Source organism: Erpetoichthys calabaricus, chromosome 15 (assembly GCF_900747795.2).
Source record: "Erpetoichthys calabaricus chromosome 15, fErpCal1.3, whole genome shotgun sequence".
Lineage (NCBI taxonomy): Eukaryota > Metazoa > Chordata > Cladistia > Polypteriformes > Polypteridae > Erpetoichthys > Erpetoichthys calabaricus.
This window is the reverse complement of record NC_041408.2, coordinates 29,673,341-29,699,894: the sequence shown is the minus strand read 5'-3', so window position 1 is coordinate 29,699,894 and position 26,554 is coordinate 29,673,341.

Sequence of the window (26,554 nt, the reverse complement as noted above, 5' to 3'; positions counted from 1 at the left end):
CCAATTTTAGAAAATGATTGGCGACGCTGAACACCATTTCAAGAGATCCATGAATAAGCTAAGGCCCTGTGCTTACTGCTTTTCACTGGACTGCATAGCTGATCAGAACTCACCAGATTAACCACGAAAAAAACAATGCTAAAATGAAATTACTTACAAACTACTGGGTTTTATATTTTAAGTTCAAATCTTATGTCCTTTTTATTAATTTCTGAATCACCTATTTATGTTAATGTTTCTTTTGTTCATCATGTGATTTGTGTACTATGCCTTGGCGATGTTCCATGTGTTTTGTGGATGATCTCCTAAGAGGGGGGGTCACCTACCAATCACCACCAGGAAGTGCCCTCCATCCCATTGTTCTTGGTGGTTCATCATGACTGTGCTCTGGGAGTTTAGTGAGTCCTTGAGTTTGTCTCGATGCATGCTCAATAATCCAGGTAAGGAAATCCTAGAAATTTGATTCTGTTCATCTGGACAAAGTTTTTAAGTGGGAGAAATATTTCGAGACTTATCCAAGTCTCTTCCTCAGTCTCAATTGACTGCAGGTTTCCCCAACCTTATAAACAGTACCTTTGCTTAATCAGAGAGACTAGCACCATTGACAAAGCGCCAGTTGATCAGTGATATGCAAATTGTCCACTGATTAGTAGACGTGTGAACCATTCATAGAGGGTTGAGGAATGGCTGCAATCACAGCATTGTAAGATGGCGACAGATGTACCCTTAGGCCACCTCCTCTGTTCAGAGATGGTCGTTCCTTTTTCACGTAAATGGCCTCCTTGATTCCTCTCTCAAACCAGCGCTCCTCCCTGTCCAGGATGTGCACCTCTTCATCTTTAAAGGAGTGACCACTATCCTGTAGATGTAAATAGACTGCGGAGTCCTGGCCTGACGAGGAAGCTCTTCTGTGTTGTGACATGTGCTTAGCCAGTGGCTGCTTGGTTTCCCCGATGTACAATTCACGGCACTCCTCCTGGCACTTAACTGCGTAAACTATGTTACTCTGTTTGTGCCGTGGGACCCGATCCTTGGGATGGACCAATCTTTGGCGTAGCGTGTTTTGGGGTTTGAAAGCCACTGAGACCCGGTGTTTCGAGAAAATGCGCCTCAGCTGTTTCGATACTCCTGACACATACGGGATCACTAAGGGTTTTCGCTTAGGCAGTGGATGTCCTTCCTCTCTCATGATTCGCTTGGAGCGTTCTTTAGGTGTCCTCCCTGCTTTGACAAAGGACCAGCTGGGATATCCACATTTACTCAGGGCCTTTTTAACGTGGTGTTCTTCTGCTTCCCTGGCCTCTGAGTCTGTGGGAATGGTATTAGCTCTGTGTTGTAGAGTCCTAATGACACCTAGTTTGTGCTCTAGTGGATGGTGAGAGTCAAACCTCCTGGACACATCCCACATCCTGGACAGGGAGGAGCGCTGGTTTGAGAGAGGAATCAAGGAGGCCATTTACGTGAAAAAGGAACGACCATCTCTGAACAGAGGAGGGAGCCTAAGGGTACATCTGTCGCCATCTTACAATGCTGTGATTGCAGCCATTCCTCAACCCTCTATGAATGGTTCACACGTCTACTAATCAGTGGACAATTTGCATATCACTGATCAACTGGCCCTTTGTCAATGGTGCTAGTCTCTCTGATTAAGCAAAGGTACTGTTTATAAGGTTGGGGAAACCTGCAGTCAATTGAGACTGAGGAAGAGACTTGGATAAGTCTCGAAATATTTCTCCCACTTAAAAACTTTGTCCAGATGAACAGAATCAAATTTCTGGGAGTCCTTGAGTTTGTTTCTGTGCTTTTGTGAATTATTGGGATTTTCACCTTCATGCTCTGTGTTTGACTACAATTTCTGGATCACTGTATTTGGGCTTGTTTGCTTTGGATTGCATTGTGTCTTGAACAACTCTACTTTGCCTTTGGGCTTATTAGAGCTTCTGTGTAATTGGAATACACTTTGTGAAGAATAAATCTTTTACTTTATGAAGATTCTATGAGGCCCTTCTTGTGTCTAGCCAAAATTTTGACAGTGCCACCCTGTGATGGTCTAGGTTGGCTCCATGCTCCCTAGTTGCTTCCAGGAGCCTCTTGAACCCAGAACCGCCGATAGTCATAAGCCAAGGTGACCTGGGGATATGAGGACACCTACAATCAGCAAGGTGTTGGTACAAATATGTTGTGCTTTTATTAAAACCAGTCGAAAGTGTTCAAAAAGTGCAATGCAAGTTCTTCAATAAGTAAATAATCCATAAAAGCAAAGTGAAATGTGAAGGTTAATAACAAGTAAAACAAATTATTCCAGAGCAAAGTGAAACTCGGAGATTAATAACAAGTAATAAATAATTCCATTAAAACAGGTTAAAATCCCAGGGAGGTTTCTCCAATTAACACAGTCAGATCAGAACATTGCAGCATGAGGAGACACCCACCAACAGGTGCAGTCATCCACTAAATCCAGGGTGCTGGTCCTACTGCCACTCGTCAGTGAGTGTAGGACTTCCAGCCAAACCCCAATCACGTCTTCTTCAGCCAGTCCGTCAGCATCCTTAAAGGGCCACCACTACTCCCCCCTTTGTTGCTCTAAGGAGTGCCCCTTCTCCAGCCCCGCACTCAAGCCACACACTTCACCAGGGCATACTCCTGACCATCTGCTTCAGCCGTCCCGCTGCTCTCTTCTGTCTCAACCTCTGTGGGAATAATCAAGCCTTGACACGTTAAGAGGGTTTGGGTCAGCCTCCCATATTATTGTAGAATGGCTGAAAAACTTGGTAGTTTGATGAAAAAGGTCTTTACATACAAACGTCCAAAACAGAACTTAGGCTATGGTACAGACAAGGCGGTTTTAAAGTCGGAAGGGGGGAAATGATGTTCTCTGGGGTTGAAACTGGAAGTGACATCTTCTGGGGTGGAGCCAGAAGTGACGACGTCTGGGGTGGAACCAGAAGTGATGTCATAGGGTCCAGGAGGAATTTCCCACATTTGGTCTGCGGGGAAGAAAGAGAAAGAATCAGAGCACTCATGATGAAGATTTCCGTAATAGGAAGAAGGAAAATGCAGAGCAGTTACATCTGCTGAGTGTCAGGTGCATTATGGAAGGCAATTAATACAGGATAAGGAATACAAGAACAAGAGAGAAACACATGCCGACAAACAATCACTACTTTGGAAAGTTACACCACCAGTGTGATCACTGGGAAGCTGGAGTTTGTTCATGGTGAAAACAAAACATTGTCTTGCCAAAATGTTAAAGTTCAGATTGCTCTATATAAAATAAATTTATTTGAGGTTCGAAGGTCTGCACGTTTCCTAGTATACTGTAAATCCTATGCATCTGTAGAAGAGGATGGACAGGCCTTTCACTACCAAATTGAATTTCTGAACTCTTTAAATTAAAAAATTGGTGTGAATATTTGATGCCAGCCTAAATTTAATCTCCCACTACTTTACCATAGTATACGATTAATTAACAATGAAATGGAAAAGCCGCTGGACAAAAGTTTTTAATTCCACGGACCACCATGCCAACAGTCTTTCCATTCAAGTGTAATAAGCAGCGTTTAAGCTGTGCTTTTCAATGAGAACTAATCCAGCTAAGGGCTAGTGTGAAACTATAATGGGAATCAACTTGCGTTCCTCCATGTTATTTTTTTCATATCGAGTTGGACAAACTCGCCATCACATGAGTGGACTTCAGGTGTCCATGAAAAGATGTCCACAGGAGGCTGCAAGTGTTTTCTCCTTTAATGTGGTGCATTACACATGGTCTTACAGGGCCTGAACTAAAGATGTCATTCTGCCTTCTGATAGAGAAGAGGAAGATTAAAGTTAAAGGGATCAGAAGGTGACACGTACCCATTTTCCAAGTTAAGTTTATAACCAAGAATCAGTCCTTTCTTTCATTGAAGCCAAAGCCAGAAACCAAAGACTGAGTCAAAATTTCAAATTACAGAAGCTTCCAATTTTTCTGAAGATTGATCCAAAAGAAAATACACTCATCACACTCTAAATGAGAGTTTAGAAAATCAAACCAAAAAGACTCTGATTGTACTGGTGTTGCCAGAAGAAGGTTTATTGGATCAAATTTCCTCTTCAAGACCAGAAGTGCTGGACCACAAACAGGACGGCTAACTCTGCCCTAACCTCCCCTTTCCCTCTTGTTAGGTCTCTAGAGTTTGGTCCATGCCACTTTCACTTCCTGCACATATCCTTTACTTTCATTTTGATTTGGAGCTCTTGATTCATTTTTATCATTATGTTATTTACATTTTCATATCACCATTTTGTTATCGCCCTTGCTGTCAATTTCTCTATTTTTTGTTGTGGCTGGAAAGCATGACCCATGATGCCCAAAATGCGCCCATATAAAAGTCATTGGCTCTCTCTCTTCTGTGTCTATATTTGTGGATAATTCAAATAAATTGTATAAGGTAGCTAGTTTGTCAGTCTTTCAAGGGAGTCATTAATCTTGAGTTGTTTAAATATTGAGTTATGATGACTTTCTATTTTGACCTTAGCTTACTCTTGTTTTATGATTTATGTTTGTCATCTCCCATGTCTTTTTCCTTGTGCCTCGTGGCCTGCCTATCTATGCCCTCTATCCTGGCAACACAAGGTTCTCTACTCTGTATGAACTCCCTCACCCAGTAGCAGACCTACATTTTTGGGGCACTGAAGCTTGAACTGTTATGGGAGCTCCTTCACAACCAGCAACGAGGTCTGGGGAACCATTGCTGTCTTCTTCAATGGGGTGGTTTTACGACAGATTACCTCAAATATTTTTTTTAAATTTAATCACTACTTCTCAGATTTTGACTGGCATGGGAGATACTCCAGTACAGAAATTTTAAAATTTCCTACAGCTTTTGAGTTATGGAGGGATGAAAATTAGGAAAATGTTATATAAATTTTGAACCACTAGGGGGCATTGCTGCACCTCAATCCCTAGACACAACAGCACAGACACAGTTCCAGATGCCAATAAATAGATGTATTGCCACAAATACCTTATATACACTCTACAACTCCCATAGTACGACTCTTCCCTTCTCCACTCCTCCCAGGTGATCTTTATCCAACTACTGACTCTCCCGACTCTCATTCACCAGGTGAAGCCAAGCAGTTTCCTTTACAGCAGATCCAGCAGCACTTCCAGTGCTATCATTTTGCATCCAGGATGCTCTTCCAGATCAGGCAGAAACTGAGAAGAGTCTACCTTCAGTAGTTCCCCCTAGTGGCACCTGAGGACCCCAACAGGGCTACCCACAAAAACTACAACTCTCAGGCAGCCCCACAGGTCTCCAGACAGGATGCACACCAGGGGGATGTCACCACCCATGGTATATAGCCCTGGGAAGCAGTCTCCCCCTGTACCAGTAACCAACCTGGCCAGATAAGGACCCATCCACCCCGGCTGGGATGCCAGCTAACACATGTTGTCTATTACAACATGAATGATGCATCATAGAACATGAAAAGAGCACAGAAAATGTAATCTTTTATTTTAGACACGTATGAGAAAGAAATAATAACTTACTGAAAGGTTGTCCTTTACAGTGACTGTAAGCAACGAAATACACTGTCATTTTTTCGACTATGGCTAGGGTAAGATAAATAATTTCATAAAACATTATATTTCTGTAATAAATGTTAACAGTGTTTTAAATTATTTATAATTATTTTATACTAAATATATTTAGAATGAAACATCCTTAATTTGAACATTTTTTTGTTTATGTTGTGGCCTGCAGAGGGCGCTCCTGTCACCCGAACCTGACACAGACAGACGCAGGACACAAGTTCAGCATGCATGTTTTATTTTTTTTTCTTTTTCTTTGTGGGAAACGCCTTCCCCCGTTTCCCACCTGTACAGCACAGTGAAAGCACAAGTGCACAGCTACAAACATTTGTCTTCTTTCCCTTTCTCTTCTTTTCTGACTTCAACTCCTCTTGGCAAGCTTCATTCTCCCTTCCTCCCGATTCTGGCTCTCTGGAGTAGTGGCAGCTGGCTCCTTTCATAGGGCACCGGTGACTTTGTTCTGGCAGCACTTCTGGGTGTGGCGGAAGTACTGCCACACAGGGCACAACAGTACCTGCAGCACCCCATGGTGGCACCCATACAACTCAACAGAGCTGCACAAAACTCCAACTCCCATGAAGCCTTGTGGGACTCCAAGGCACTGCTATAACCCAGGTGGCTGCCATCTATCACTCCAGAAGAGATAAGACTCTGAATATGTTCTCTCCCCTGGTCCTTCCAATATAAAGGTGTCCCAGCTGGGTAAGGGAACCAGCCCTCCACCACAATGGCTGGCCTACATAATACTTTAATGACCTTTTAATTTTATTTTATCTACTATTTTGTATTGAATTGCACCATATGCATTTATAAACCCCTTCTCATACAGTAGATACCTAAAATGTTTAAGAAACGATTACTAAAGTCATTTCAGGGGTCCCTCCGGCATTAAGCTCCATTAGTTTCGTAACAGATCCATCTCTTCACTCACCTCACAACTCACCATCTTATGAGTGGACTTCAGGATTGCACAACCAGATTTCCACAGGAGGCTGTGCCAGTACAAGTCTACAAGTGTTTTCTCCTTCAAAGGAGCATCATGTTGGCGCAGTGGTAGCGCTGCTGCTTTGTAGTAAGGAGACTAGGGTTTGGGTCCTTCATGCCTGGAGTTTGAATGTTCTCTGCATGGGTTTCCAAAGACATGTAGGTTAGGTGGATTGGCGTTTCCAAATTGGCCCTAGTGTGTGTGTTTGCCCTGCGATGGACTGGCACTTCTCCAGTGTTTGTTCCTGCCTTGTGCCCTATGCTAGCTGGGCTAGGCTCCAGCACCCCCATGAGATTGTTCAGTACTAAGTAGGTTAAACAATAACTGACTGTCTTACCAAAACTGATAATAAGCAGGACTTTTCCCACCTAGGAATCCAAACTGCCTTCATATCTTAGTGTTTTTTTTGTTTTGTTTTGTTTTACAACGCATAACCATTAATGCATTACCACTGGCATATTTTTACAGTATAGAAGATTCTCTTCCCATACATCTTAGGTGCCTGTGCACCACACTGCTGTCCTAACTGGGCTTGAGGGGGCCTGGTCTGCCTTAAAAAAGTGCAGTGAAGCAGGACTTTAGACAGATTTCGAATAGTGGTTAATATTTGTGTCTAACTCCTTTAATGAAATGATGGCATGCAAATGTCACAGTTTATGATTATCAAAAACTGGAGGAGTAAGAATGACATTTCACCGATTCATGTAACCAGAGGCCCAGAGTGAGCAGCGACTGATGCTGTGGAGACACACACATCCTCCATCTTCCCTCTTTCTCTATCATTGGAAGCAACTAAAGGATGGATTTGCATGGCGGCAGGCTTGCTGTTCTTCAAAACATTTACAGCCAATCAAGTGTACTATTTTTATGTGACCTTTTGTGTCACCGTTCACTGACATACGTCAGCACCTGCTAGTACTGCATAGCCAGGCAGCACTCAAGATGCCCCAAAACGCAGATAAAGCACAAAGCCATAAATGTTTATTGTATTGTAGGTAATCCAATATTTGTTGGTGAGAAAAAGAACAACGAAATCAACAAGAAAAATGTGCCATAAACAAGTAAAAATCCATAAAAAATATGCAGCAATCAAGCAAAAACAAAATAGTCATATTCAAAAATAAAAAAAAGGACAAAGGCTCTGAAAATGCAGATAGTCCAAAGCTGTCAAAGTCTAATAAATGATCCAATGGCTCTGTATTTCTCACCCTGGTGCTGAAGCTCTCCCAAAATCTAGGGGGCACCCTGGCTTAACAAGTTTGAAAAAATACCTTTAAAGCGGCCAACAGCACGAAAAAAAATAAAATACTCACATTTGTGACACCTTTCCTCACCACTGACCACCAAACTAAAGGCACAGGGACTTCTTAACCATTTCTTTCACACTGACCTAAAGGCAATGGACTCATACCATTCCGAAAAAACAGGGGATGCATCCTCTTATAATCACTTTATCTCCTACACATAAACTAACTTGCATACATTTTACACATCTCTTAGGATTACATCTAAACTCTTAAACAACAAAAAACACAAAATTTACAAACAACTAAACTAAACTTTCTACCACACCAGAACTGCGACTGCTCTCCCCCTTTCCATTTTCGCTGCTCTTGCCAGTTGTGAAATCAGCACCATGCTGGCTTTTAGCAGCATAAAGGGCGTAAGGCCAGGGATATACTTAACACTATGTGACTCATGTGCTTGTGGATGCTGCTGCTGTCTATACTTTAAGTAAATCTGGACGATTCCACCAGGTGGAAGTGCGAGACATCATCACGGTGAGAAAACAATTAGCTCTCATTTACTTAATCAACGAACTAAAAAGAAATAAAAATCTAATGTAACAGATCGAGGTGTGGTCCACCTCTTGAACCCTCAGGTACCACTCTGAACACCAGGTGAAAGTATAATACTTCTTTATTTTATACTTAAACTGTGCACAAAGCACTCTCCACACCACACTACTCATAAACACAATTCTCTCTCTCACTAACCAATCCTCCTCGCCCAGACACTTCGCCCTCCTACCTCCCAGCTCAGTTCAGTGTCTGGGCTTTCCCACAGTCCTTTTATATGCCCTGACCCGGAAGTGGTTCCTGGCCAAGCCCACAAGTCCTTATTCTCTCCGGGTCAGGGTAAACAGTCCTTTCTTCAGCCCGGGAGCACGTCATTCCTTCCGGTCACGTGATGATGACGCACTCCCGGGTTATAGGGCACATAAGAGCCCACTAGCCCCCCTACAGTGACTCCCGGTGGCCCCCAAGGTATCCAGCAGGGCTGTGTATACAAACTACAAAGTCCATGAGGCCCTGCTGGAACTCGGGGCACCATCATGCTGTCCGGAGGGCTCCTCCTAGCGGCCTGGGGGTGGCGACCGGAGTCTGTAGCCGGTCGTCCATCACACTAACTACAAGCAGACCTTCGCTAATCCAGCACCACTGGGACCTGAGGAGAGCCAGATTAGTAAAATTGCCAGATCACAGAAGGATCGCCTCTAAACAGTAGCTGAACACCTCATCATTCCTTAAAAATGTAAATCAGAACAAGCTGGAAAATAAAGGAAATAGAAACATCAAATGAAAAAGTACCGTATATACTCTCGTATAAGTCGAGTCTTGAAACCTGAAAAATCGATCATAAAATCAGACCCCGACTTATACGCCTGTTCAAAAATGCAACATTTACATTTTTTTTACATCCTCTTGTCTCCTCCAATCTCACATCAGTTTCTCAGACGCACCGAATTTTGTTGCAACAGCGCAGTTAGCAATTTCTTTCACTACTTCAATGACGTTTAATTTAAAACCAGCTTTATACTTTGTTCTGCTTGAATGCTCCATCATAGATAAGGGATGCTCTTACGATAAAGGTGTATGAGGGTGTGAGATACAAAAAACACAAATCAGTGCAAACGTTGCCTTGGAATAGTTTGGGTATTCAGGCACAATAGAGAGAGAGAGGTTAGGAGCACGCGCTGATACAGCGCATTGCCGCACCCACATAGAAGAAAAAGGCCGTGTGCTCCGTGGTTACTCTCTCAGGTGGGCGCTAGCATGTCATAATCTCTTGGACCAATAGTGTGAGTTTTCCGCATTCGACTTATATGACCAACATTATAAAATACCAGAAATTATACGGTAAAATCAAGTCCCGACTTACCTTCAGGAGAACTTAAACGAGAGTATATACGGTAATTGAAATTTTAATGACGTACAGAGCAACTTAAGGGGTGTGTAAAAATAGCTGGGAGATTTAGAATGAGTAGCCAGACAAGAAAGGACAAACCTGAAGTCAGAATCCCAACAGATAGAAGAATACCGAGTGATTCAAGCAACAAAGGAAAAAAAAACTTCAACGGAGAACAAAAAGATTGTTGAGAACCAGCCGCCTCTTACCTGTTTGATTTCCACACCAATTTTACCATTAACTAATAGGAAAAGGTTTGTTTCTTTTTTCAATCTTTATCTAATGTTTGATTCCACATGTTATCAGTTTAACCAATTTGCTAATTACACTTTTTTTCTAAATTATTCATATAAATTAAAGATACCCAATTCAGTAAAAGTATTTTGAGTTTTAGACAGTAGGGCACATAATCTGTCCGCTGTGCCCTCAGTTACTGCCCCTTCATATTTAAAGGGTAGACTTATAAAACACATTTTATTAAACTCTAATCTCATTCCTCAATGGGCTTTAACAGGCCCTGTTTTTTGACAGCCCCCCCCAGCCTTGACTCCGTCAGAAGACAAGAAAAAAAAAAACCTTGGGAAAGGCAGTTCAGAGAGAGACCCCCTTTAAGGTAGAATGGGTTAAAAACAACACACCAAACTGAACACAGAGCTTGGTGGTGAATCTATCATGGCCACCTCAGAAATACAGCACACCCATGCAAACTGCTTTATTCTTGTACAGAGCCAAGTGCAGGAGCAGACTGCCATTACAACTCTGAAGGAAAAATGCAAGAATAGACTATACCACTAACTAAATACAAAACTATCACATGTGAGGATACATCCATCCATCCATCCATTTTCCATCCCGCTGAATCCAAACACAGGATCACGGGGGTCTGCTGGAGCCAATCCCAGCCAACTCAGGGCACAAGGCAGGAACCAATCCTGGGCAGGGTGCCAACCTACCGCAGATGAGGATACATATTTGTTCAAATAAATCAAAAACAAAGTAGAAATGATTTAACATAAATGAAAAACAACAATATCTGTTCATAACCTTATTGTAGAACCACGGCCAGATTGCAGAAAAGGAGTCAGACAGAGTCAGAGTCCTGGAGTCCTTGTCAAACCAACCGCTCCGCCACTGGCCAACCTTCTATCTGATGTGCTACTTTATCTGAGATGACTTTTCTATAGGTAAGCCAACAACTTGGCAGAAGATCAGTGGCACCAAGCACCACATGTGAGCACCGAGAAGAGCAACAGAGAATGAGAGTGTTAGTAGCAGATTATAAATATCACACTACTTATATTTCAGTACTAATAGATAGATAGATAGATAGATAGATAGATAGATAGATAGATAGATAGATAGATAGATAGATAGATAGATAGATAGATAGATAGATAGATAGATAGATAGATAGATAGATAGATAGATAGATAGATAGATACTTTATTAATCCCAATGAGAAATTCACAAAATGACTAACAACAGAGAGGCAATGTTCATATTTAATCAGCCACTCTAGTCAGGGTATGCTAAACTGAAGTAGTGGGTCTTCAGCTGTGATTTAGAAGCTGAAGGCTCACTTCTAAGAATATTTCTACTTTACTTGAGTATATAATTTTATGTCTACTTTCTCTTTAAAAAACACAACAGGCTACTTTTACTCTCATTATGTTTTGCTACACACATTTGTTATTGCAATAAAAAAACAGAAAACAAAAGGGCAACACAAATACACATAATATTTTACTCAGTAAATGATTTACACTATTGCCTTCATGAAGTTTGGTGTTATTTGAACAAGATAGGGGTCATTTTGGAGGCCGGGAACACTCAAAATGCTATCCATTTAAATTCATTTTAAGTCTGTGTTTGTATTATAAAAATTCACTTTACAAAAGGATTTTTGGTTTTGTCTTGGTAGAGTTCTATATTACTCCACTTTCCCCTTTTGTATTCTTTAATGTGTAGCCTTTGTCAAAATGCCTCAAATCCCATAGACCAGGGGTGGTGAACTCCAGGTCTGGAGGGCCGCAGTGGCTGCAGGTTTTCATTCTAACCCTTTTCCTAATCAGTGACCAGTTTTCACTGCTAATTAACTTTTTCCCCGTCACTTTAATTGCCCTGTTAGAAGAGTTCAGCCCTCTGAATTGATTCCTTTCTTCATTAAATGACAGCCAAGCAGAAATGAGATGTGAAACGAGCTAACAGATGACCAGCTAAACTGGGGCTTCAAACACCAACCAATCACTTTCTTAATGAGAGACCAATTCTTGCTGTTAATTAAACCTGTGTTTTAATTCCGTGGCTTGTTGCTGCTCTCATTCTGCCACAGCACACATTTCGAAAACTGTTGTTTTTCTGTTCTTTCTAAGAGCACCGTCAAAATGTTTTGGTGATCTGAGAGATCAACCTTACCAAGACCATCAGCTCTCTTTAATTTCAGATATTGTGTGATGGGCACAGGGAGCTGGTCATGTGGCGGCTTGTTTTGTGTCTCATTATTGTTTGGCTGCTAATTAAAGAAAAAGAAACAACTATGGGGCCTGAGTCAGAGTAATTAAAAGAAGTAATCAGCAGCAAAAACTGGTCACTAATTAAGAAGATGGTAAGAATGAACACCTGCAGCCACTGCGGCACTCGAGGCCTGGAGTTCACTACTCCTGCCATAGACTTACCACTATTTATAAGGTATTGTACTTAATAACTTCTCCCCACCTTCCCTTTCATATCTATAACCATTTACATAGAATAAAAGACAAGCAGGAGTTAAGTTACAACTTAAATAATGTATAATTGATAAAATTGAAAAATTCATCAAATTACAATAAGCAAAGTACATTTGAATATTGGCAACCATAGAAGCTGATACATGCTGATGTGTAGTTTCAGGCGGCACAAAGACTTTTAGTTATTTAAAATGTCTTTAGTTAAGTCATCATTTTTGGTCAGCTTTCTTCACAACAGGCCTTATGCCCATCTCAATATGACTGCTGAAATGTACTTCTCAGTGTGGTCTTCTTTTTAGTCCATGTTGTGTGAGAAGCTCCTTCATCATGATGGTGTGAGAGAGAGAGAGGGAGGGGTAAAGCAACTGCAGTTATACATTCTTTGTCCAAATTCTTACACCAATAGGGCGTCGTGCTACAGAATGGCCTCAGATTCAAACCAATCCCAAACAGCCATACTTCAGACCAATGGGGGCACACCATACCTTTCACACCTGCCCCTAAAACCATATGTTGAGTAGATGCTTGCCAGCTCGGTAGTCTGTCTTTCCTGTGAGGGCTGATTGAGAGAGTCCTGCACAGAATCACTTGCCAAACTGGTTTTGGGCACTCCCCTCGACCCTGTCATAGAATTCCTCAGTAGTTAGTCTTAAAGACCAGAGGTTGGGGGGGGGGGGGGGAGGAAATGGGGTCTTTAAACATGGAAGCTTCTTACCAATGAACCACTAATATTAATTAATTTGTCTAAGTTACAAATTAAGACATACAAAATATAAAATATTTATCAACTTATATACAAAATTTCACACCACAACAAATGGACTAGCTCCTTGTTAAAGCTGGGCCCCTCCTATTAGTGTAAACCCAACAGAATTAGGATACAATCACTAAGATAAATGTCATTGTTTTAAGTTGCAGTTACTCGGCTCATACTTTAGTGATGGTAGCACAACTCACACATTAAAAGAAGTTAGCCTGAATTATTTTAAATTTGCAAGAACAGTTTTCCACTATATACAGTATAAATGGGGGAGATATCCCACATTTACACATATTTCTAATACTTAGGCAAAATTCATATCAGATAGTTTTAAATCTTCTATATGAGTACTTTGGTCAAGGGTAAATTTTAGATTTACTTGGGTCACTTTTCAGCAAGTTCCCCTACTTTTACTCAAGTATGGCTGTTGAGTGTTTTACTCACCGCTGATCATCCCTAACAGGGTGTAAAACTCAGACTGTCTACTCATAATGTCTGCAATGAAATATAAAGAACAAGGTTGCGGTGTCAAATTATACTCAACCCTAAAAGTCTAAGCAGAAGTGAAAACTTCAATACAATTTCTGGAAGAAACTGAAAACCAAATCTTGAAAATTCATTCTGCCATCCAAGATCTGCTTTAAAATGTTAATGTTTTAGTTGTTGTTGAGTGATGCTTGGAGAGATTTAAGAGTTAATATATAGACTTTGTGCTGTGGTGGGCTGGCGCCCTGCCTGGGGTTTGTTTCCTGCCTTATGCCCTGTGTTGGCTGGGATTGGCTCCAGCAGACCCCCGTGACCCTGTAGTTAGGATATAGCGGGTTGGATAATGAATGGATGGATGGATATAGACTTTGTGACTTGTGGTTCTGTTTTATAACATAGCATATTCAGACCCAATTCTTCTATTTCAAGATGGCAGCAGTCCCAAGGCTACCTCAGCAACATCAAGCAGAAAGATGAGACCAACTCTGGAGTGGATGACAGCCCATCTCAGGGCCAATTCACACACACAGGACCAATTGAGAATTGACCTAACACACATATATCTTTGGGGATATGGGAAGAAAATCAGAGCAGCCAAAGAAAACCAATTCAGACACAATGAAAATACGAATACTGCCCACAGACAGGCACAGGACTTGAACCCAGGAAGGCAGGAGCTCCAAACATTTCATCAGGACTTAAACTCAGGAAGGTAGGAGGTCTAACTGCTGCATCACTGGGCTACCGGCTCCTCTTTAAACTCATAAATGAGCAAAAACCAACTGGGTGAATTTGCTTGAGTTATAAACACATTAAAGCCGGCGCAGTAAACATTTCAACCCAACTTTTCGTTAAGGAAACTTGGTCTGAACTGTGAGCTTCGTTTGCAGCATAAAAGTCACAAGTTGCATTTAATTAGCTTTTCCCAATTTTGTTTAAAATAAACATATGTTTTTTACGGTCTTGTCTTCATGTTTATTGGTTAGAAGAAGCTGTTTTCATCAGGCCCCCGCAACTGAAGCTCAGCAGCATAAATATTTTAATAAGATTTATAACTTTGTGTGCTCCCCACTTGAAAGCGATGTCTGTCTGACAATTCAGTAAAGATGATTAAAAATGAAAAAAGTGCAGTAAGACCCTTTGATGGTCGATATAAACAAATGGCAGCTCCACTTTGATGAAGCAGAAAGAGCTGGTGAGACCTTCTGCATTAAATTTATTTTTACTTTGGTGAAATGGTGGTGTGTTCAAAAAAATAATAAGACTTGGCACTGATAAATTCACTGATCATTATCCCTGTGCTCTTCTTCATCAAGGTGCCCGCAGCCTTACCATCACCTGTTTCCTAGGGTACTGATAATCATGCACCAAGGTGCGCTAGGACAACGAGGACACAAGTAAGAAGTCATGGTTCAAAAGTACAAAGTGCATTTATTAAAAGCAAATCAAATGCTGCTCAAAGTGCAGTGCAGTTCCAATTTATTCAATAAATAGATTCATTAAATATTTTAAACCAGGCAAAAAAAATAAGATTGTCTCCTACCTTCCCTCATTGCTCTTTCTTACTCATCCCCTCTGCTCACCCACCTGGGTGAAATGCCAATGAATGCAGTCACACATCTGGCTCTTGATCATCCCAGCCTCCTCAGTTGGTACCCTCTAGGACCTTCCTGCTGCCATTCACCAGCATCTGAAAAGTCATCACGAGCCCCCAATCACTCCTGCTCCTCAACTCAGCAGGGGCCATCCACCCCTGGGTTGCCATTGCCATCACTCTGCTGCAGCCTCCAGTTCTCAGCACTAGCTCCAGCCTGGTCCAGTTCCCCCATTTTTCCTGCTTTTTTCTTATCTTGCCTCTTTCATACTACTGAGGCTCTGAAGACTGAGTCCTGCACTCACCAACTCAATGAGGAATGGAAGTACAACTCCCTAGCCCACACTTGCATAATTAATCAATCCTTTGCCCCATTAGATCTCCGTGGCCACACATTTATTCTGCGTATACCCACACTTGCATGTCTGAGCTGAACAACTTTTAAACAAAACCCTGAACCTGCTCTAACCTGAAAAGGACCCTATGTATGCCATACAAAAGGGTGTCAACGTCAAGAGAGACCTGTAATTAAATCATTCATGGGCCATTGTGAACCTTGGTGTTATGGTGTATAAAATCTGTACATTTTGGTTTCCATTATATTTTGTTCGAGACAAGACAACAGATGAACTAAGACAAATCAAAGCAGGTTTTCTTACACCTCACTTTCAAACAGCTGTTTCCAACATTGAAAGGAAGACATTCTGTTGGCTTCAATTACTTTATAACCTGGGGAAGGAAGCCTGAGTTGATACCTCAGTTTATTGATTACTTAATTAATGGACATCTGGGGTAACAATGGGGTTTATGGCCTGGGAAAGGGAAACTGAGGAAATATCAAAGAACTTTATTATCTGGGAAAGAGTTTAAGCAAAATTCATCAATCACATTGACAGCCAGCCAATCAGGTGCATGTGTTGTGAAACCAAGGCATGACATTTCATAATAAATACTGTATGCCTTGGTTTGGAGGAGAAGGAGGAGAAGAAGCAAAGAGAAGAAGGAGAAGAAGAAGAACAGACGAAGACAGCACTGGTCGTCAGAAAGGCATCATGAACTTCGATTGCTAAATCAAATGCCTCCCTGGGACATTCATCCTTGTCATCTGTAACTTTTTCGTAAGCTTTTCCTAAAGACTATATATAATCAGACTTTTCTATCAGTATCTATTTTCTATTATTCTTTGTTCCAGTGGTATTATTATTATTATTGTAATAAATACCATGCTGCTTTTAACTTTCCATGCTTTGTCTTAATGTCTAGAGTGATTGAATTAATAAGTTCGGTTTCTTTGAGCACCTGGTGTAGGCAGATTTTTTGCCATTATTTCTGTGCTGCGAGATTTATAAGGCTGAGAGTGAGGGCGCCACTCAATAGAAGGGACAGTACGATAAGAAGAAGGTATTTTTGGCTGACAAATGGCCTATAGTCAAGAGTGCTGAGTCTTTGTATGTTTAAATGTATTCTTGTAGACCAAAAGTAATATTTAGGTCTGAGATATCACTAAAACATCGTATGTTGTTCGTGTCGATAATAAGTAAGTCTCTTGAAGTGCTGAGTGACAGGCTGATGTGTGGTTTAAAGTGCTAAGGGTTAATCAGCGTGTGTGTGTCATTCATGGGGCAATGTTGTGGTTAGGGTCTGCGTGTGTGTGTTTATCTATGTGTATGTGTGTTCATTTTAAAGTGCAACAGTAGACCAACCCGATAACGAACCTGACGAGAATGTTACCCTTGACTAAACAGGTAAAGGGTAAGCAGAGGGAATACTACGATAATGCACCTGGGAATTGACAACTAACATATAATGTGATACACATTTTAGGACACGTTATATGTGGTAGAGATTTGCTTTTTTAAATGTAAAGAATAAAATGTTTTAGGCACTGATGGTGTATTACTGTACTTGATTTGTGTTTTCTAGTAAATGAAAAATATCGTCTCTATTTTATTACGTCCTTGCTTATCATAGTGCTGAAGAGTAGTGACGTGTTGCATGTTGGTCAGATTTGCAAGTGAGTATCTCACTGTACAACACTTCAAGAGAGGCCCACCCATTCAACAGACTAACTCTGGAGACCCTAACACACTAACGCTGAGGACTTTCAGCCAACAATTTATTCAGCAGAAGTGAGTGAAGAAGCACAGCTGGGGCTCCTTTATACCAACAACAATATGTCTGCATAATACCTCACTGGGACTGGGACAGCCAAGTCAGAACTGTCTCTTCAATTTTCTTCCTTTTTAGTCATTCTGGTGTGTGTTCAAACCATAGAGCGTGTGTATTTTATCTATCTATCTATCTATCTATCTATCTATCTATCTATCTATCTATCTATCTATCTATCTATCTATCTATCTATCTATCTATCTATCTATCTATCTATCTATCTATCTATCTATCTATCTATCTATCTATCTATCTATCTATCTATCTATCTATCTATCTATATGTACATGTGACAACAGGACTTCTACTAAATGTCTGTCAAAAGCCTCATGTTGGCCATTTCATTTCCCCAAAAAGCTGTGAGGTGTACAAAGGAGAAACCAAGGATGCAGAGTTGAAAAAAAAAATAATAAAAAAAGAACAACCAGGAAATCAGAGAAAATGGAGAAGAATCCGACAGAAGAAATAAATAAACTGAAGAGAGTGTGGGAGAGAAAGGACACTACCAGAAACACAATATATGAAATTAGACCCCTGGGAGGTGTATGTACAGAGAATCTGTTTTGGCAGCCATGGTGTCACCACTAACATCACTTAACAGCTAATAATTTGAGCAATTAACATTTTTAGATGGAGAGAACCTGAATGAGGGAGGACAGGTGAGAAGTCAGTGATGGAGATGATGCCAGCTTTATCTACGGCTTTTAACATGATTCACTTGCATCTATGAAACAGAGTACTTGGCAGCACTCCCATGATGTCATTGCCTACCCAAAGGGTACAAAGTGTTGCCAACTACTGCTGAGAGAAACAATATTAAAGGAACAGAGATATTAATTATTTGGAAAAGTGTGTCTGCAAAATATTACGTGCTGCACTTCAGCAATGCCAACCTAATTACTTCCACATATCCTTCTCCCACTGTGCCCCTATCTCCATATAAATCATCTTCTCTGTCTCCGACTCTAACCTGCTATTAGCAAAACATGAAAGCTTTTAATCAGCTTTTAACAATACAGTTTTCTAGTCTAAATGATGTAGTGTGAGTCTTCATGCTGGAATCCCTCTTGCCGCAACCAAAAATTCTTTCTTACTAGAATCTGTTCATTGTCAGCCTCAAATGTTGCTATGGTCCCTGTCTTTTAATTTCTTTAACTAATCAGCTAGGATTTAAAGATAAATTTATGGCATCCCTGTAAGGTTATGAACATTCCTGTAATGCTGGAAAACCAACAAGAGATTTAAAGGGCAAACCTGGAGAGAGCTGCCAGGAAAAAAAATGTCAAAACCAGGAGATCGAAAAGAACCCAGACAACGAAGGCAAAGAGCTGAATGAAAATCGAGGTCAAAAGAACAAAAGAAAGTCAGGAAGTTTATGGATCAATTTAAATACAAGAAATTCTGTAGAAAGGTTTTAACAAAGGTTTGTTATCCACTGACACAGAGAAAAGGGCGTCCTTTCAAACCCAGTGCTGCAATTACCCGCGGGTTATGAGCTTGGGGGAGATCTCCCCAAACAACAGGAAAAGCAGCAGAGATAATGGCAGCAAAACTGCGGCAATCCCAAAAGCATGTCAGATGGCCGCCAAAATGTAGTAAATTCTAACATGCATAACCATTCATAACCTTATGTTTCTTCACTCGTTTTTTGTTTTTAAAATAAATTGAGAAAATAGTTTTCTTGTCACTGTTTGGAATACATCTTCTTACTGGCCATTGTTAATGGGTGATGTCACTGGTTACCTCGTTCCATCCAGCTGTGTCTCTGACTCTACATTTTACCTCTTGTGGACATGTTGAAGAGCCTGGGGTCAGATCTAAAAGTTTACAGACATACCAATACAGGCTCGCAATGTTTCCACACAAATGTTTGCATTTATAAAAGGAACGAAAGGATTTATGTAAAAAATGAAATTTCTTTCAATCGTATACTATGTATGTGAATGAATGACAATAAATTTGAGTTGAGTTGAGATAAAAAAAAAATGTGACGCCAACTCTGACCCATCCATATATAACATTTTGGAGAAACTGGGAAATGATGACACCTCTGATTATGCAGGGAAATGCAGACAAACCTCCTAAATGACTACACGCGTGTATAATGATTCAAATCAGCCATTATTATAATGTGTGTTGATGTGACAAACATATTAAAGTTTATTAAGTGATGAATATGATGTTTAGACTTTATTTTAGATTTTTTTTAAGACAACCAATGCTTGCGCTGAAGAATGTTTCTGTTTTTCTGTCAGTTTGTATATCTTGCATACCTGTTTGTTGTGACGTCTCAGGATTTGAAACCAAAGCACAATAAGAATACAGCCATGAGTCGCTAGTGCTACATCTCACACCCAACATCTAATTCATAATCTAACAGATTGACTCAACATGACTTGTCTGGCACTGCTTGAAAATTATGCAGATGGCCATATATGAAAGGAACAAGCTTTTAGAGATTGGTGAGATTTTTTCTTGTTCATGATTACGACTGACTTATGAGCCATTATAGGCTACCAAGAGCTGTTCAGTTTTCTTAATGTAATTGGGGCAATTGACGGTACTCTTAGCGATAACAACACCAAGCGAGAATGACTCTGCTTTTGTTAACCATAAGCATTGACATTCCATTATTTCACAAGTTACCTGGGATGCCAAGATGAGGCTGACTAACGTCATGGTTTGGTGGCCTGGGTCAACTCAAGAGTCATTTATTTCAAAGCAAAGCAGTGTTGGCAGACAATTTGCTTACAATGTTGTTAGATCTTAGATCTAGATTAGAGTAGATTATACTTTATTTGTTCCCAAGGGGAAATTCAAATTTTAAAATGTTGTACGTGATAGCTGTTATGTTGGTAAGGTAATTGGCTGAACTCACAGTTTATCATATTGCCTGTACAATTCATTGTCGCAGTGGTTATGTCATTGCATATGCCAGGTGTCTTACGCCTTTCTCTAACACTGTGTTTCAATGCCATGCTGAGCTCACCACAGATGTAGGTTGCTTTATCTCAATGCAACACGATGGAAGCTGCTCTGCCAGTCCTTGATGACCTACAGTTTTGAGACTGCATAAGTATGAGGTTAATTAGCACAGTCCATATATGACTGTTTCAGGGTGGCAACCTAGCATGATTTGATGTGTGTTCATGTATCCACATTTACAAGATGCATGTGATTTAAACATTTAAATTGTTTAGAAATGGGTGTATGCAAGGTTTTATAAATCTGGCATGTGTATTTTTCTGTGTTTTTAGCGTTTGCATTTTTTCAAGAAAAAAAGACGTCAGGCAAAGTCAAGGCCGGAATCATAAGATCCAAACCAAATTATGGCTGCCAAGAACAAAAGGACAAGATGATACTTGATTCAGATATAAATCCTTTAAAGTCTTGCTATGGTTTTCTTGTGCTAGTTGTCTAGTTTGACTTCTTGCTCTCTTTATTTCAATTTTACTCTATCATTCTGGTTTAGCTCAGTACATGGTAAGGGTCTTTTATTAATTACTCTTGTCTGTCCTTCTGACTATTCTTTTGCATAGAACCTTTACATATTATCTTCCAGTACAAAATATGTTTTCAAAAAAACTCTTTTATAGTGAGAGCAACCTGCTCCAACTATGTGAAATTGACAAAGATTAGTTTAGTTGTAAGCAGTGATGTCGAGAACATCCCTTCAGCCCCCATGAGGTGGTGTATCCCTTTATCATTCATTGATTCATTCAATCACTTTCCACCGCTTATTTAAAGCCGGGTCACAGGTGGCAATAGCCTTAGCAGTGAGGCTCACATGTCCTAGACACATTTGCCAACTCATACTGCGATCCATAGGCATTCCCAGGCAATCTGAGAGATATAATCCTCCTAGTGAGCTCCAAGTCTTCACTGTGGTCTCTTTCCAGCTGGTCATTCCCATAAAACCTCTACAAAGAGGCATCTAGGAGGCATTAGTATCAGATGCCCAAACTACCTCAATTGGCTCCTCTCAATGCGGAGGGTCAGCGGCTCTAATCTGAGCCTCTCCCAGATTTATGTGCTTCTCCCCCTGTCTGTAAAAGAGAGCTCAGCCACCCTGCAGAGAAAGCTCATTTTTGCTGTTTTTTGGTCATTACACAAAGTTCATAACCATAGGTAAAGGTAGGAATATAGAATGAATGATAAATTGAGAGATTTGCCTTCTGGCTGAGCTCCTTCTTCACCACTACAGATCGGTATAGCAACTGCATAACTGCGCTCGCCACTCCAATCTGTCTGTTGATCTCACCATCTCTTTTCCCTTAACACCTGAACAAGCTTTCAAAAACACCCTTTGGACATGCCTGTTTCCAGTAATAGGTGGATGTACAAATTAAAGTGAACAAGACCCCGAGGTACTTAAATTCCTCTACTTGAGGCAGTAACTCACCTCCCACTCAGAGAGACAGTCCAACTTTTTCCTACTGAGGACTATAGCCTCAGATTTGGAGGTGCAAATTTCTCCAATGTGTATTGGAGTTTACAGGCCGATGAAGCCAACAAGACCACATCACATGCAAAAAGCTAAAGGCCACTGAACTGGCCACCCTTCACTCCCTGGCTGTGCCTTGATATTCTGTCCACAAAAATCACAAACAGGCCTCATCCGGCATTCACAGGCTGCCAGCAGCAAAAATACATATTTAATTAAAAAAAAAAATTAGCTCAAACAAAATAGTGAGAAGCTGTTAAGTTGCATTATGTGATCTTACAGGCAACAGACGGGTTTACTGAAATCTGCAAAGGTTAGTGCAAAGGCAATGAAGAGTCATATCTTAAGAAAAAGAAAATAAATAAGCACTGCTCAAAGCAAGCAAATGGCAAACTATAGCTTAGACAACATCTACACCAAAATCATCAGTGGCAGACAGAATTTGGTGATGTGCTACCAGAAAATGCCATAACTGGATATTACTATATGTCCCTAACCCTAACCCTAACCCTCATAGCATTCCAGCATGTCAGTAAAACAGGACCTCCCTGTTCTGGACCCATGCTGACTGTTCAGTAAAACCCCTGTTCTTGCCATGTGTTGCTCAATCTTATCCTTAATAATTCCTTTCATTAATTTACCTGTAATGCATGTTAAGTTTTTACCAGTCTACAGTTGCTTGGATCTGCCCAGTCACACTTTTTATATAACAGAATAATATTTGTCATTTTCCTGTTCATCTAAATTTCCCCAGTGTGCAGTGATTTCCTTAACATTTGCATCAAGGGTTTATGTACTCACTAACCTCCTTAAGAATTTGAGGGTAAATATGTGGTCCTGATGATTTGTTTGATGTCAGCCTATTTAATCTGAGTAGTACTCCTCTGTCTACAATTTCCAAACCCCTCAGTACCTCCTTAGTAGTCCCTGTTACTGCTGGGAGGTTATCTACTTCTTCACATGTGAAGGCCTCAGACAAATGTGACTTTAGAGCATCTGCTATTTCACTATCTGTATTTTTTAATTTCCTCGTATTACTCCTGATGTATTTCACATCCTCCTTAACTATCCTTTTACTACTAAAATACTGAAGGAACCTCTGTAGGTCAGTTTCACCTTATCTGCTATATTCCGCTCTAATGACTTTTTAGCCTCTCTAATATCCTTCTTATTGGTTGCCCTCATGCTCTCATGTGAACTGTGGTTAGAAAAGAATAGACATCTGAACTCATTTCAGATAAGGATCAGTCGAAAAAATTTATTTGAGCAGTCAGATACGAGGCAAAGATTAGAACAGAGTCATTTTTAGCTGCAGTGTGAATATATCCTTTAAAGACTCACTCTTCTGTAGACGATAGCTGTTTTATGTTCAACACTGGAATCCAAAAAAATACTAAAAGAGTGAAAATGCTAAACATGAGATCATTAAATCAGAGTTCTTCTGTAAATGCTTTTTTTTCAGGAAGGGGACTACGAATTTGGGGCTATGTCAGTGGTCTTTTTTAGTTCCTGTGTGTCCTCCATTTTATAATGCAATACTTAGTGAGGATGTGCTATGCCTCCTTAAGGAAATATCTTCTTAAACTGTTGTGCTAGCCAGGACGCCCCTGCACACTATATTCAGGGGGAGCAGCCCTGGACAGTGCAATACCTCCCCCTGGACGCTAGATGGCCATCACTCTGGGTTGGAGTAGTGCCTCGGTTTCCCACAGGGCTCCATGGGAATTGGAGTTTGGTGCAGCCGTGTTGGGTCCTGCAGGCCCCACCAGGGGGTGCTGTGTTTGGAACTCCTGAGCAGCATATTCGTCACACCTGGAAGTGCAGCCAGAACTTGGTGATCAAGCACCTGGGGCACTTCCGGGTGAACTATAAAAGGAGCCAGCGGCCACCACTCAGTAGCCAGAGTCGGGTGGAGCAAGACAAGGTTGCCTGGGAGGAGTGGTGGTGCCGAAAGGAGAAAGTGCTTGGTGACTGTTGTGTGTTTGGGACTGTGTATTGCTTTTTGGGGTTCATGCCCCACAGGTGAAGAAAAAAATAAATATTCTATTCTATTTTACACGTGCCTCCGTGTCAATCTGTGTCGGGTCGGGCGATATATAGCACCTTACTCACACTGTCAAAAATTAAAGTTTCAATCAAAAACCGCTCCTGCCAAGAATGGAAATGGACTCTAGTCATGACCTAAAACTTAATATTTATGTCTCATTCCAACCTAAGGCATCTGCAGCTTTGTCAGTAGCTCCAGGTCTCTACCTACAAGAAGGCTAGCCTGATGCATAAACCTGCTAGAGAAAAGGCCTTTTCCCACCACAGGACTTTACTTCCTGGAACCAATGAGTTCCTGTATGATGTAGGCCCTGGCCAACGTGTGTTGCATTCCGACCACTCAGCAGGAACTGCAGCCTTTATACAAATTATGTGTTGTGTGATCAGGAGTTCATGGGGGACTCCCACAACTTATTACACAGGGAAGATGATTACTTTGATGGTGCCACACATCAGACAGACTGCTATTAAGAGTGATGTGGTGTGAAGTGCGTTGCTCTATCTTCATCTGTAATTCTCCAAAGTCCAAAATACTAACAGATTTGTAAGAGGGCACCAGTGCTTGTGGTCAACCAATCAGCACAATTTATTGTTCAAGCCCCACCCATGATTGTTCCTGGTTGAATGTAAAGTATATAGCCTGGAGTAAGAGCTAAAAAAAGTACTAGCGACTTCTTACCAGGAACTACAAATGACCTGAATTCCTGAGGTTGGGAATGTTACAAAAGTTCCAGAGTTTATAAAAGTCCCTAATTCCTGAAAAAAGCTCCAGCGGTGAGAAAATGTCTTTTGTGAAGGTGGAAGAGAAGGTGAAGCCTTTGGTGGCTATGACAGTCCAGCATGGTTACAATGAGCAACATCACAGCACTAGAACTGCATAGTCCCCCAGATTATTCTATTAAGTTGTGCACCTGCTGTGTTCACGCATTCACAATTTCCTGCTCATCATTTAAGATTCATGCCTCTTGTATGAGACACAGACCCCATGGCTTCCTTGTTTCTCTTTCAGAACTTGCCTTTACTAACTCTAATGACTGGTGGCACTTCAGCAGGGTGCCTTGTCAACACAGATCAAGCGGTCATTCATCAGCTGTCTTGTCTAGAAAGGATGTAAAAGCCTGTCAGTGCTCACACGCCACTCGTTACATGGTTTAAGTGCTAGTTCGATTTCACTCTGTCAGTATCCTGCACTCCCCACAGCTATAACTGGAATGAAGAGGGAAGGAAGAGACGACGCACAGAAAGGGGCTAGGAAGAAGACGAAAACAGAAGGGTGGACATAGGGAGTGAAGAGGAATGGAATGTGTGAGTAGAACAGAGCTATAAAGAAAGGGGCACTAAGTAATAAAAGTGTGACATTCAGGCTGAAAAATCATGATGCCAGCATCCTTTGTTTCCCTTTGCCACAAAGCATTCTCTATGAATAACTAATTTTCTCAATGTGGAAAGTCATGAAATATGCATTTGATGTCAGAAAAATGTGTCATTTATGAAGTTCTCTGATACTTAAAGGTGTTGTCTTGAGGCCTGCATGCTGTCTACATTTAGTATAACTATTGTGGTGCCCAGCGGGCATCCATGCGCGGCCGGGACGCCTAGGAGGAGTGGAGGAGGGCTTGTGCCTCCTCCAGGACACGAGGGGACGTCCTCCCTGGTGGCTTTGGGGACCACGGGTACGGAGCTTGGAAGCTCAGCCCTGTAGGGGCCCGTGGTCACCGCCAGGGGGCGCCCCAATGCCTTGGGAGTGTTGGCCCTCAGTACTTCCGCCACACTGGGAAGTGCTGGGGGGAAGAAACTTGAGAGCACCCGGTGGACTTCCAGCAACACCTTGGGAGCTTCCGCCACACGGGTGTGGCTACGGAGGCCCTAACGATGCACCTGGAGCCCATCCGGGGCACATAAAAGGGGCTGCCTCCCTCCAGTCAAGGCGAGAGTCGGGAGGAAGAAGACAAAGCGTGTTGGAGAGGAGTGGAGGCGGACCAGGAAGAGAAAAGGCATTGTGTTGTGGCCAGGACTTATAAAAGGGTGATTGGTGCTTTGGCACTGGGTTTGTGCACTAAGGACTTGTAAATATAATGTATAATAAACGTGTGTTGGGTGACATGAACGTGTCTGCCTGTCTGTGTCCGAGCCAGTCTCCACACTATGAAAGCACAAAGGCAAGCATATAATTTCTACCAGAGTGAAAACTGAATTTTATTTTTCTTGTTCTAAGATTTCTGCTCTCCCACTATTTGAATAACATCAATAAATGCTTATATATTTAATTTAAAATCGTGGGATAGCATTGAAGTGTTTTTCGCTTCAAACCAGAAGGGCGTACACATCACGGCTATGCTTCTAATGATTTATTAGTATGTGAAAGAGGACAGAAGTGTTTTCGACAGACACAGAAAAAATTCCACACAGACACTGGTGGCTGAGATCTGTTGAAGTTGAGACCCAGAACGCCTTTTTTGCACACTTCAGAAACCAGATAGGAGGAAGCTTCATCACAGAAATCTTCATTACTCTTCTCTTCTCCCTTCATCTCCTTACAGTTTATAGAAGTTCCCCTTTACATAGCAAAGTACTGGC